The sequence below is a fragment of the Brachyistius frenatus genome, unplaced genomic scaffold (genome assembly GCF_029030835.1).
Source record: "Brachyistius frenatus isolate BFR_SWC_R1_liver_20210118 unplaced genomic scaffold, ASM2903083v1 Contig_40, whole genome shotgun sequence".
Classification (NCBI taxonomy): domain Eukaryota; kingdom Metazoa; phylum Chordata; class Actinopteri; family Embiotocidae; genus Brachyistius; species Brachyistius frenatus.
In genome coordinates this window covers 1,020,058-1,032,922 of record NW_027210639.1, presented here as the reverse complement: position 1 = coordinate 1,032,922, position 12,865 = coordinate 1,020,058, and the positions used below count along the sequence as shown (strand labels likewise).

Sequence of the window (12,865 nt, the reverse complement as noted above, 5' to 3'; positions counted from 1 at the left end):
ATCTTGGCTGCCACTTAAGGTACTTCCGCGTCTGCACTCAGTTAGTTACCTTCCATAACTGATGTTCGATCACAACCGATATACTGTGCACAAGGAAATAAAGGAACTCATCTGTTGCACCTGTTAGGGTCGATGAACCAGTGTGAACTTGCTGGTTTAATTTGGTCCAAAGAGGAAGAGGAAGTTTGGAGAACTTCAGCACGATGTAACCTCAGAGATTTGGCCTGAGTGAAGATGTGGAAAAAGAAACCCCACAGAATTCATGACATCACTCCTTGAAGAAATGTTTATGGACAAGCATCTTCCTGGACCACTTACAGTGGACCAACATCAACAATAAGTTTGAGAATTATCATTGTAAGACTGCACAGGCATCTGGTCAAGAAAGACATTTTGAAAGTAGCAATGATTCATTTACTTTAAGGGGATAAATGTAAATATATTCCTTGAAACTGCTAATAGAAGAGCTCAGTTTAAAGATCCGATGAAACAGCTGAAACCATCTTTCAGGAAATAAAAAAAAAAAAACAGTATGGACCCGTTAAAAGCACGAGGAATTGCTTGATGGTTTGACTGCAGAAAGGTCAAACGAAAGGTGACAACTCAAATGACTAAATTGAACAATAGAATCAAAAAAAAAAAAAAAGTGTATTAAGAATGATATAATGTGGACCGAAGGAGAATGAAAATCTAACAAACATAAAGCACCTTGTGTTAATTAGGTCAAGTCAAGTTTACATAATTGCCTTGTCCACTTGAGAGAGGATTCTAAGTCTGATAAGAGTTATATGAGGTTTCCCAGCATGAAGTTTAAAAAAAAAAATCTATTAAAGTAAACAAGTGGTGACATGCTGTGATATTCTGCAAATTCGCTGTTTTCAAGAGACTCTCGATTTGACTAGCAGTCACTTATATACAACACTATATAAAAAAAATGTTGTAAATTTAATATTGACAGATATGATAAGATCAACACGGATAATACCAAATATATTCTAAAAGATTTGAGTGAATACTTCGCATTTTTCATGCAGTATCTAATTGCGTGCGTTAAAAAATCTGCATCAAATAGACAACAAACATTGGCTTTAATTAAATGTCAAAGTGAACAAAAACACTTATCCAGTATAGTGAAATGAGGTGCGGAAACAATGTTGAGGAGTGTGCAGAAGTAAATTACCCACACTTGAAGCGCCCAAAGAAATTAATTTATTAACAACATATATAAACTGCATCGGGAGCTTTCAGTGTAAATAATTTACTTTCCAATCATTAATTTAATACCCTTAGCTGCCCTGCACATATTGCCCGAATACTTTGTCCATAAATGACATAGTCTCACATTCTGTGGCGTTACATAGCTGGCTAGATTACTAAACCAGATGAATAGGAGAAAAGGCTTCAGAATTGTTACCTCTTTGTGAGTAACTTAATCGCAATTCATTTGTAGTTAACCTGAGTGCCTTTTGTATTTTATGGCTGAGATTGGCTGCTGCGTCATGATGCACTCAAGCAGTCTGATTCGCATTCAATTCAATAGACAACAGTCAACTAAATTATTTATGATTGACCGAATTAAAAGGTTGCATTCAAAAAATCGTGTTTGAATTATTTATGAAAGTGAGATTAAATACATAGGATATCCTAAAGACCTGTCTGGGGGGTTTGGATAGCACCTTGGACCTCGTTTGAACTGGTGGAGGCACAAGCACAATTTCACCTTAAAGTTGACACCGCAATGACAACGTATGGGCACATCTTTACCAACACACCACTCGTTACGATGTTCCATCCGGAGCGGCGTATGTTGAACCATGAAAATAGCAACTGGCCACAAGCACGGCAAAAAGCCCATTGCACTGTACCAAAATGCAAATGCGCCTGAATCTGCGCCTAAACCAACTTTGCACAAGAATAGGGCCCCTTATCTCGAGTTCGAGAGAAGCTGCACAGTTCAAACCCAGTGACCAGTGCCAACCGCTCTGTTCTCCCAGAGCCAAGGAGGGTTCTGTGGACCAGTAAATGTCCTGGAAGAGTGTTCTGGTCACTCAGCCAGGCCTTCCACCCCCTGATTGTTATGGCCAGGCATTGCCTTTGATTGGGATGCTGGAGAATAGAAAGTGCAGACATATAAATGACTAAACTGGCCGGCTTCCCAGCAGTTCCGGCTTGAGGAGAGCGCACAGTCACTCAGGAGAATGGCGGTGACGTGGACAGCTCCTTGCCTCACCCTACATCCCTCCGACTTCTCTCCTTACCGGCCCTGGCAGCCTCTACTGTCACTCATCTTCCACCATTGTCATATAAGGTTGTGAAACCAGAGCCAGGAGCACCGCATGAGAATGAAAATACTTCAATAAGCAGAGCAACTTTTCACTTTATTATAATGCAGAAGTGCTGGTGCCAATTTTCTCATTCCGTCTCCCTCAAGACAAGTGCTGCTCTGAAGATTCATTACAGCTTCTGGATACACCATTAAGCTGGAAAAGCATCAGAATGAGTTCTCACCACTTAAGTTTGATTTGATACTGTGTTTATTTCAAAGCTGTTTCAAACTACAGTGCCGCATCAGTCAAAGGTTGTGGTGTTGTCGTGCCTGACATGATTTATTTCTGCAGTATTTCAGCCGAGTATTCAGACAATCTACTGCAATAAATATACACATTGTGATAGAGTAGGTGGCAGTATGTGGCTTTAAAGTAGGTTGGTGATCCACCAATAACTCAAAAGAAGAAGAAGAAGTAACGTAAGGCTCGTCGGCTACCTTTTCATGCCGTTTTTAAGTTGATTATGAATTTATTCATCAGTAAGAGTTAAGTGTTATTTCATGGATAACATCCTGAAGAGTAATTTTGATGAATTGGTGATTTTTGGTACATCGTTGGAATGTGCTGATCTGGCTTATGACAGGAATACTTCTGCTGCACGCCCTGTTAAGTTATTTAATGCTACATTAACGTTCTTAATGATCCTCAAAAGTGCAATTTCATTTCATGAATAGATAGTTACATAGCTGGATTATTTGGGAGAGAGACCTCCAAATTGGTGAGTAAAGTAACAGTTTTTCCTCCCCGTCTAATTGTCTCATATCGTGGACAATGAGCTGATAGTGATGCATCAGAGATGGGACAGAGTCTTCAACTTCTGCAGAGAGAAATACACTGAAAACAGGTCACTCTTGGCTTGAATACCACTTGTAAGTTCCAACTCCAGACAACACAAAGGCTTACCCCACATTTTCTAACTATATCACTGGAATAATGTGTTAAAGGATTGTTCATGGAGTGAAGGATCCAGTTCATCCACCAGATGATCCACCAGATGAACTGGAGAAGAAAACATTGTGATCTATCTTTTGTACAAACGTCTATGACATCCAATTGTTGGACTGAAGTGGTAGAACCAGTGACGGTGCTGGGCATAGAGCCACACTTTTAGCATGGTTAAAAATGGAAACCTGCTGTGGAAACCATTAGTATGCCGTGCTGTGTAGTGAAACAGAAATTTAAAGACCAGTTCCATGTCTCTGTATCACCGCATGAAATCAGCCTAACAAAAAGGCATTAATGGATGTGGATTTCAGGTCTAATTGGGCATTCACTGTTGACTCATTAGGACAAGTGCCACTTAAGCAAACACCTTAATTTGGTAGCCACTTGATATGAATCGCACCACATGCCACTGACTGCATCTCTGGGGATTTGCATCTGAATAAAAGCACCGTATGTTTCAGAGGCCTGTGTGTTGGTCAGTGATGCTCTCTGTCCTGACCTTTCTCTCCAGAAGTCAGCACAAACAGGTCTGACACTCCGGATATATTTAATGCACAGTTATTGGTAGTAAAGTCTCCACATCACAACATGCTTTAAGTGTTTTAAGTAGGGAATACTACTTAAAACTAAGTGGGGCTACAACCACAGAGGAAGATAATCTGTGCTTTCAACCATTTCCTGTTTGTTTACAGCCTCACGAAGCCTTCCTCCCAGAGATCAGTTCACGATAATCACTATTTGATTACAGTCTGGAAAATACCCACTGCAACAGATTCAGCATGGAGCTCCAAACCTGAGCAATTCCTCAACAATGGTTAGTGTCAGATCAGTGGCTCCCAACCTCCCTGGTTTAACTGACCACGGGTCAAATAGTCGTACCATATCTCTACTGCGATGAGGGATCGTAGGTAGACAAGAGGCCCTGTTCAACTGAGAAGACTCAGCCACATAACTTTGTTTTAAACATGAATAAACACGTTCACATATTGTTACTGGTAGCCCACGGAGCTGCTTACTCAGGGAACAAAGCTTTCCACAAGCCACAGGGTTTTTGTTTTACACTGACCAGGACTCCCTGCAGAAGGTGCAACATAATCTTACTATGAAATAAAACGTGCATTGTCTTGCCTCAATGTACTGACATGCTTTTGTGGAACAGCTTTGAAGTCATTTTCCAGAAAACCACTGTTTTCAAGCTCAACGGTAAGATACCGTGTTCCTCCAGTCAGGTGTATGAAGGGCTCATGTTGACAGACACAGGAAATACCTCAGTAGGCTTCAGACTCAGTGTTTGGCAGACTATCAAACAGCATCTGAAATCTGAATGATACCCTCCTAAACACGCAATGTGACATCACAATCACTTCAATTAGCAAGTGCGCAGGCGTACAGAGGAGAGAAAGTAGCCAGCATTTATCCTTTAGACAACTACTTTGTTTTCAGAAATCACAAATGCCTTCTTGGAGAAACCGTCCATAAGTATGTCCCCTTATTCCTATTGATATGATTCATCTATCAATACTGCAAAGGCACACAAAATACACAGAGTTCTTGAAGGGAGCTCAGCGAGTATGACGACCCACCTTCCAGTGCTGCCATTCAGAGGAGATATAAAGACTGATGCCTGTGGCCAACACTTTATACACTTCGCCCTTGGGGGAAGAATCGTGACAACTGTTGTAAAGCCATCTTAAAATAATATCGGTTCTACAGAAATACTTGCTGCTTCTTGCCTGGCCGCAGTGAGAAAAGTGAACATTGTGGGCAGGAGTTTCAAGGCTACCGATGTGCCTGTAGAACCGAGTCTAAACACAGAGGACGGGACCTTTACTTCGGTTTATTTTTGGCGTTTACTGAAGCAAGCTTTGGATTTGAAAAGCCTTCCTCGTGTATCCATTAAGAGGACACTATTCTAGACTTGGCTCTGTATGCTGACAACACTTATCCTCTCTCGAACACATGACACCCTGATACTGCTTTTCCCCTCCTCTCGTTTCACCCCTGCTTCATTACTCTCTCTCTGTTCTTCCTCACAGCTTGGCCTGCTGTCTTCCTGAGGATCTGCATACGGCCCTGCAGAAAGCCTCGCTGCGCGTCCACAAGACGCTGCCACAGATGGTAAATGGCCTGTCTCCGTGTCTCTCCCTCGTCCTCCCCACAGTGCCCAAATTCCATCCCTCTGGGCTCGGAAAAAGAGAAGCGGGCTGCAAAATTCGCCTGAAGTGGGACGACATATTGTAGAGTGAGCAGAAAAATGCTGCAGCGGAGCATCCCGTCCATTAGACCGGGACACATCAGCACCCATTTCACCACCACAACGGAAATACTACCTATTAGCACAGTGGGGCTGACAGTGGTGGTGGTAGTGTGGGAGGGGGGGGGGGGTGTTAAGGGGGGCTGATGTTGTTTCAGTCAGAAGGCAACATTCAGACTTTGTTGCAGACACACACACATACACAGACACACAAAACCTGCTTTGTCCTTCTTCCCGCTACTTCCTTTCCATCCCAGAGTCTCTCGTCACATCCTCCCCATGGAGACGCACTGACACTCAGGTGGATCAGCCACTTTCAGGCTGTCACGTTAGCATAAGAAGCCATCATCCCCCCCGTTTAAACAAACACACACACACACACACACACACACACACACACACACACACACACACACACACACACGTCCATATAACCTGCACGCACAAAATTCCAATCAACATCTGCCCCAGAAACGCACATTTGCCAACATGCCTGCACATCTTCACATCGCCTCGTACAGTATGACGTGTGTGTGGCATGTCTGGGGAATACTATTCACGCTCATCCACACACACGCACACACGCTAACAGAAGGGATGTCTCCAAAGAAAGGGAGGAAGAAAGGGGGGAGTCGGGGAGGAGAAGGGATGCAGGACAAAATAAGCACCAATCTCAGTCTTCCTCTTACCTTCCAGGAGGAAACAGCTCACCTGGATGCCTCTGAAGAGCAGACAGAACGCATTCAGGCCAAGCTCTCTCCCTGCAAACAGCTCAAAACATCTCCCTCCCTCCCTCCCTCTCTCTCTCTCTCTCTCTCTCTCTCTCTCTCTCTCTCTGTCTTCCTTTCTCTCTCTATCTATCTCTCTCCCATCCGCTCCCTTTGCAAGCTGGAAATGATGAGATTGTACTACGAGCAGAGGGGGGAGTGAAATCGGAGGCGGCGGAGGATATTAGGAGGCTGCGTTGTTTCTGGCCAGCTGCCCCGAGAGGCTGTGAGCTCGTGGCTCATGAGGGACGGGGGCGGAGGTGGAGGGGGGTGAGCGATGGGTGCGATGCAGAAGATGGGAGAGAAAAAGGCTGCCTGCGAGGACATCCTGAAACCCTAGAGGACCCCCACTCTGCTCGGAGATGGTACAGCCCAGAGGAGTTTAAGGAAGCAAGCAGTGTCTCCAGCAGCAGCAGCAGCTAGTGGTGATGCAGCCGCGACGTGAACGTGTGTGTGAAGCTGAGCTGAGCTAGGCTAAGTGAAGATGAGCTGTGTTGGTTACTGGGCTACAGCACCTCAGATGAAATGTGACACCTGGGTGTCTGGCCGGCCAAAAGCATTCACTGTCATTATGAGATGCTGAGATAAAATGGGTAGCGTAAGAAACAGACAGATAACTTCATTAAACCCTCATCTTCAGACAAAATCTCATTCTGGGAGGAAAATAATATTTTTTTAATAGATGGAGAATGTGGCATTATTCCAGAAATGAAAACAAAGAGCAATAATTTTTTCACAAAGAGTCTTCAGCTCTCCATAAGCTTCCAGCCGCTTCAGGCCAATGATTCACGGCAAATATTCTAAATAAAAACATTAAAACCACATAATCTGTTTCAGTGTCTCAAAAATTCAAAGAAGGGTGTTCTGTCACATGACCGCCGAAATGGAAGGCCTCGCCGCAAAATATTCAAACTGGTGAGAAAAAACAAAGTACAAAAATAAGAAGCAAAAACATGAACATCTTGTAACAGTGGTGCAGGTTAAAGTCTGGGGTATACGAGACAGTAAGTCAGTTCTGGTCGTCAACATAATGCCCCCCTAATTTTGTAGCATCTCTGATATTGCGATATGTGCTCACTGTCAGCAGAGTTGAGCACCTACTGATCGTTATCCAAGGAGAGTCACAGGAGATGAGCTGAAATAACTTTAAAGGATCTGCTGATAACATCTTAGCGCCAGATACCATGAATCCTCAGGTTAAAATATATATATGGGGAGTGACTGTGTATATATATTTTTATCATTTTAAACTCAAACTGAAACAGTTTTTAAAGAGTCTTAGTCTTGGAGCCACAAATGACCCATGGCTCCTTTTTTTAGATGCCGCGTTTTGTATCAATTTGTCTTAGATAAGAATTTCTTGTTAAGTTTTGTGTTTTGATTGCATATATACCTATTGTTGTGTAAAAAACTTGAAATGTCTTTTGCGTACGTGTTATGAGTTGTTGAGTTTTCTGTACAACAACAACAACACAGTAAATGTAACAAAAACAGTTTTTTTTCTGTTCCATTTCCATATCCCATCAGGATGTTTCCTATTTTCCTCAGAGGTTCTCACCAGTTTTAGTTACTCTTACATTTTTATGTTGTCCATCATAAATGTACCTGCAGTGTCTCTGTTTTGTTCCTCCTATTACAGTATATATGTAAGTGACAATGGGAGCAGCGAACTATTGACCTCAGTCCTGCCTCATGATACCCACGAGGCATCACCATGGTAACCTATTCCTCTTGCTCTGCAGGTCGAGCTCAGAGGATCACAGCATTGCCTTCATATAAATGGATGAATTTGTTTTTGAAATAAATATTCCATTTAATACTGAAATAAGACGTTGTAGAGAGCAGCGGGTTTGGTCGCCCAGTGTGGCTTTAAAACATGCATTTAAACAAACAGCGTCTGATTATGATATACTGAAGAAACTGATGCTACTTCCAGTAAATTCTATTAACTGCTCTGAAGTTTTGTTCACTGGATTCCCAACAGTGCAGCCTGTTTCATTCATATTCCATCACTGCAGCTCTCGTATACATTTTAATGAACAGACAATCTTTTTACAGACTCAGTTCTTATGTAACACCCGCTCTGCTTCCATATTTAATATGCCGTTTAAATAACATTTAACAGTCCTCTGTTAAAAACATTTAAAATTACAGGGATATGGCACATGAGCACAAAAAATGAATATATAATGTCGTCAGGTTCCTGAAAATGCATTTCTCCATCTGTATTTTAACCTTTTTAGAATATTGATATTGACTGCAGATTGTTTTTTCTATGCAAAGCATATTTTGTTTCTGCACTAAATACTACACAGTGAACCTTTAAAGAATTTGCTGCAATGTCTTTTGAGGTCTTGTAGAGTCCGGTGGGTCGGAGGTGTTTTAGTGCCACGAAAAGGGTTACAGCATATTAAGCAGGTGGTCATGATATAAACTTGGTCGTGTTGCCATCACCACAACACAACTCCTCAGTATGTTTATTACCAATCTCAGAGTCCATCAGCTATCTCTCTGATAATAACATATCCTCTCGGGGCAACGGGCAATATTCCTCAGGAGGTTCAGGTGCGGCCAATAAAAACTAAATTTTGTCACACAAAAGCTGATGAGATTCTATTTCGGCCAATGCCTTCAACCTCTTTTGGTTTCCAAACTGACTGTTTACCTGCATCATCCAACAAAAGCACACTCAAACGTGATTGGTCAGTTCTACTACGAGTGAACAGCAGGCGGAAACCAGAACCAAACTCGTGTCACAATACCTACAGATTCTGCATTCAAATACCGATATCTGTTTATGGAGGTTAAACAGGGAACCTTTCCGGTGCAGTAACACCACAGACTGTATATAAAAGTGGACGTAGCTTCTGGCTCTAAAAAATGAGGCAGATGCAGAAGTGCCTTAAGCTGCAATACCAGCGAGTGCCACTAAACTTTCAAAAACCTGTGTTTTTGGGGGCGTGTGACAGACCTGTGATGCAGTCAGGTTACAGCTATCGGTGGGCGGGACATAGTATCGTCAGGTTTCCAATCAGATCAGAGATCCACCGCTGGCTCCTCCCCCAGCTCGTCCAAATATGGTCACTTCCTGCTCCAAACCGCTCCGAACTAGCAAGATGGTGACGGACAGAATCTGAACTGGAGGCTTCATAACGTTCACAAACCAACGGGTGACGTCACTGCTGGTTGCCGCTTGAGTAACACTACAAACAGAAGACAATGTAATTTATCTTAGCAACCACTAGGTGGAGACGGATAAATGCACCAATAAATAATGTGTGTGAAAGTGAGACTTCAAGAGCACCACAGGAACGACTGCTTAAAATCACTGACTCACTGGTAATCATTTCAAACACGACTGGTTGTAGGAGTGGTGAAGCAGCAGTGTGCGTCCCAAAGAGCATTTTTAGTGAGTAAACCTCCATAACCTGTTTCTTAAATCCATCATTCCTGTCAGCGGCCGCTGGGGAAGAAGCTGCCTCCAAAATCATGTCATGCTCCATCGCACTGCAAAATACAAATCATCAGATAGCACACACTTTTCCTTTGTTCCCTCATCATTCCCCACCGACACACACACACACACACACACACACACACATTTTTTTTTCCTGCTCCGTCTTTCTCTCTTGTCATGGATGACCTTGACTGACAGGCTTGTTGCTACAGGAACCACATTGTGTCTATTGTGTGGTAGTGAGGCAGGAAGGTGTGAAATCCACAATAACATTTCTCAGATTGGATCTAAACCAGAGTCGATTTCCAACGAACTGCAGACCGCAATCAGTTAAAACCACACAAACTGCCGACCAGGTTATTTGCATTTTAACAGGATTTAATCCTGTAAACATACACACACACACACACACACACACACACACACACATTCACACAAATATACACATTCAGGTTAGATGTGTGCAGCGGAGTTGCAGAGTAGTAGCAGGAGGGAAAAAAGCCTTTGGGTCATTCATTATTCAGTGTTGCACACAAATCAGCCTTCAGAAGCAGATAAAAGACACACACACACACACACACACACACACACACACACACACACACACACACACACACACACACACACACACACACGTACTGTACTGTATACAGGTCAGGGGAGGGGGAGGGGGTGGATCAGTGGGCGGGGGGTCCATCAGGGGTAAGGGTAGGAGGTGAGGCAGGGCAGAGAGACAATAAACAGTCTGAGCTAGATAGAGATGTTATGGTCCACATGGAGCCAAAACAGGGTCTGAAATACCAACTCGGTATCACGGCGAAGCGTAAAATAGACACACCGGTCCACTACAGCCAAACGTGAGATAGCCACGCTTTGGCCTCCCCAGGCGTGACAGTTTCACATTTTGTAAGCGTGAATCTTACAGGCATGTAAAAGAAAAGTAATGAAGGATCATGTGACCAAGTACAAAGAACATTATACGGCAGTATAAGAACGCAGGAGGGATGGCTTGGTTGCATGAATCAGAGACTGCCAGCGTGAGGCAGAGGTTTGTTTCCTAACCCCAACCATGTGTTAAACCTAAAAATTTCATTTTCCAATAAATCACATGGCTGCATGAATGCAGTAGGTTTAATTTTCATCCACTACAGCAAATTGTGAAACTGACACGCCTAGAGAGACCAAAGCGTGTCTATTTCACGTTTTGCTGAAGTTGACCAGCGTGTCTGTTTCGCACTATACACACTCAGCTCACTTGTAAAAGGAGGAAGTTCATGAGGTTCCAAAGAAAGAAAAATATTCCCTGCAGGATAAAAGCAGTGCCGTATCATATTGCCTACGACCTACCGGTAAAATTCCTCCGCATGATAAAAAATAATTATTCCACAAAATTGACAAACTGTGTGACATCTTTTCATTTGTAATGGAGCTAAAAGTGCAAGTTCAATCAGGAAAACCGTCTTTATGCTTCATACTTCCTCGGTTCATTCTCGCCACTTCTTCTAATCACCTGACTGGGCGTTTTGGGTAAACCTATCAAACTTCGGCACCATCTCAATCGGCCAATCACCCCCCATCGCTGTCAAACTTCTCTTTTCCACATCAACCGTCAAGTCTGGGTGACCCACTGCGACCCTCCTCCACCTTGAGTCTTCATACCCAGCGGTCAACGGCACCACCAAACCTACCCAATGCTTATTGTTGCGTCTTCCTTCTCTCTGCTCTCCCCACCCGGTTGAGGCAGATACCTCCGAGCCTGGTTCTGTCGGAGGTTTCTTCTTGTAAAAGGGAGGTTTTTTTCCTTCCAGCTTGCTCGTGGCAATTTCCAGATTTTTTTTTTTTCTCTATATTATATAAAATGTATTTTCATTCCATTTCCACTACCACCAGTGACTAAACCCCAAGGGAGTGTTTTTTTGTTCCCCCCTGTAGCCACTCTCCCCCCTTAAAATTGATGCCATCACAATGGGGTCTAATTGCCAAAGACTCACATCCTTCACGCTTCTATCTATACCTTAGCTTTTCAATGAAATTCTATCTATTTACTCAACTTACGATAGACCCAGCATGGTGGAAGGTAAAGCTCACACACTGAAAGAGTCTGAGGACGAGTCCATTCTGAAAGAAAGAAGCTTCCTGTGTCTGGCTGCATATCACGTGAAGATGACGAGGAGAAACAGGTGAGCATGAAAACAGACTGTGGAGCTAGCCCTAAAACTGATGTAAACCAAATGAAGCTTTAAATCAACCGCTAGTGGACTTCTCAATTGTTTCTTTCTCAAATCATAGTTTTGGTCTAAATGTAAATTTCAGTGTTTTATAAAAGTTAACTATCGCTGCAATGTTCCTCCCAAATCTACAATCACACTGTAAAAACCACAAATATTACAGCATCAAAAATCAAGGGATCTGGACATGGAATGTATTTTCACCTCGCGCCAGAAATTCATGTTCCAGTGACAAATAAGTAACGTTGCATCTTTTTAAAATCAAATGAATGACAGAGCGGTGAAGCACAGCTGGGTCGGTGGATTCTGTTCTGCTGTCACAGAGCTACGTCAGCCTGATAATAGGATTCAGCTGAGTCGCATGATCCTCGAGGCCAACTCCTGATCCACATCCATGACCTCAAATAACTGATGAATTTCTCTGACCGACATATTAAAACATTATTTTAGCCTGTGAAATCCACCGGTGGGTCCAAACACATGCAACATAACCAGAGCTTTAAACAGGAACTACAGCTTGTTCTGCTAAAGATCCAAACATGAACAGAGTTGCTGAATCACAAGACAAATTGGTTACAAGTTAAACAGCTGGTGGTGTGAATTCTCCAGTCAGGTATTAAACTACTGCAGAAGAGGAGGGTGAAACATGATGATGTAATTAAAAGAACTGCAGTCAAACCTCAAACTGTATAGAGGAAAATATAATGAAACACAACATTTCTGTTAGTTTTATATACTAATGTAAGAAAGGGAAGTTTCCTAATCGCTTCACATATCTGATGTTTTCATCTATGTCTCTTCAGTGGTGCCGAAACCACATTGAAGTCACATGCTTCATGTGTCATCACTTCTTCTCTTTTCTGTTAATTTTATTGAATTTAAGGTTT

The 12,865-nt window shown here is 42.8% G+C and overlaps 1 protein-coding gene across 3 annotated transcripts in view; it reads right to left on the bottom strand.

Annotated features, from left to right (window-relative positions):
- cdk14 (cyclin dependent kinase 14) overlaps nt 1–12,865 on the bottom strand; it is a 205,327-nt gene that overhangs the window by 147,555 nt on the left and 44,907 nt on the right. Inside the window, exon 1 of one of the 3 annotated variants that reach the window (XM_069702141.1) lies at nt 6,216–6,305. The exons of 1 other annotated variant lie outside the window; for it this stretch is intronic. The gene's annotated coding sequence lies outside the window, so the exon portion shown is untranslated. Of the gene's footprint in view, nt 1–6,215; nt 6,306–12,865 lie in introns of those variants that run through there. One more of the 3 variants, XM_069702143.1, reaches the window with a different exon arrangement.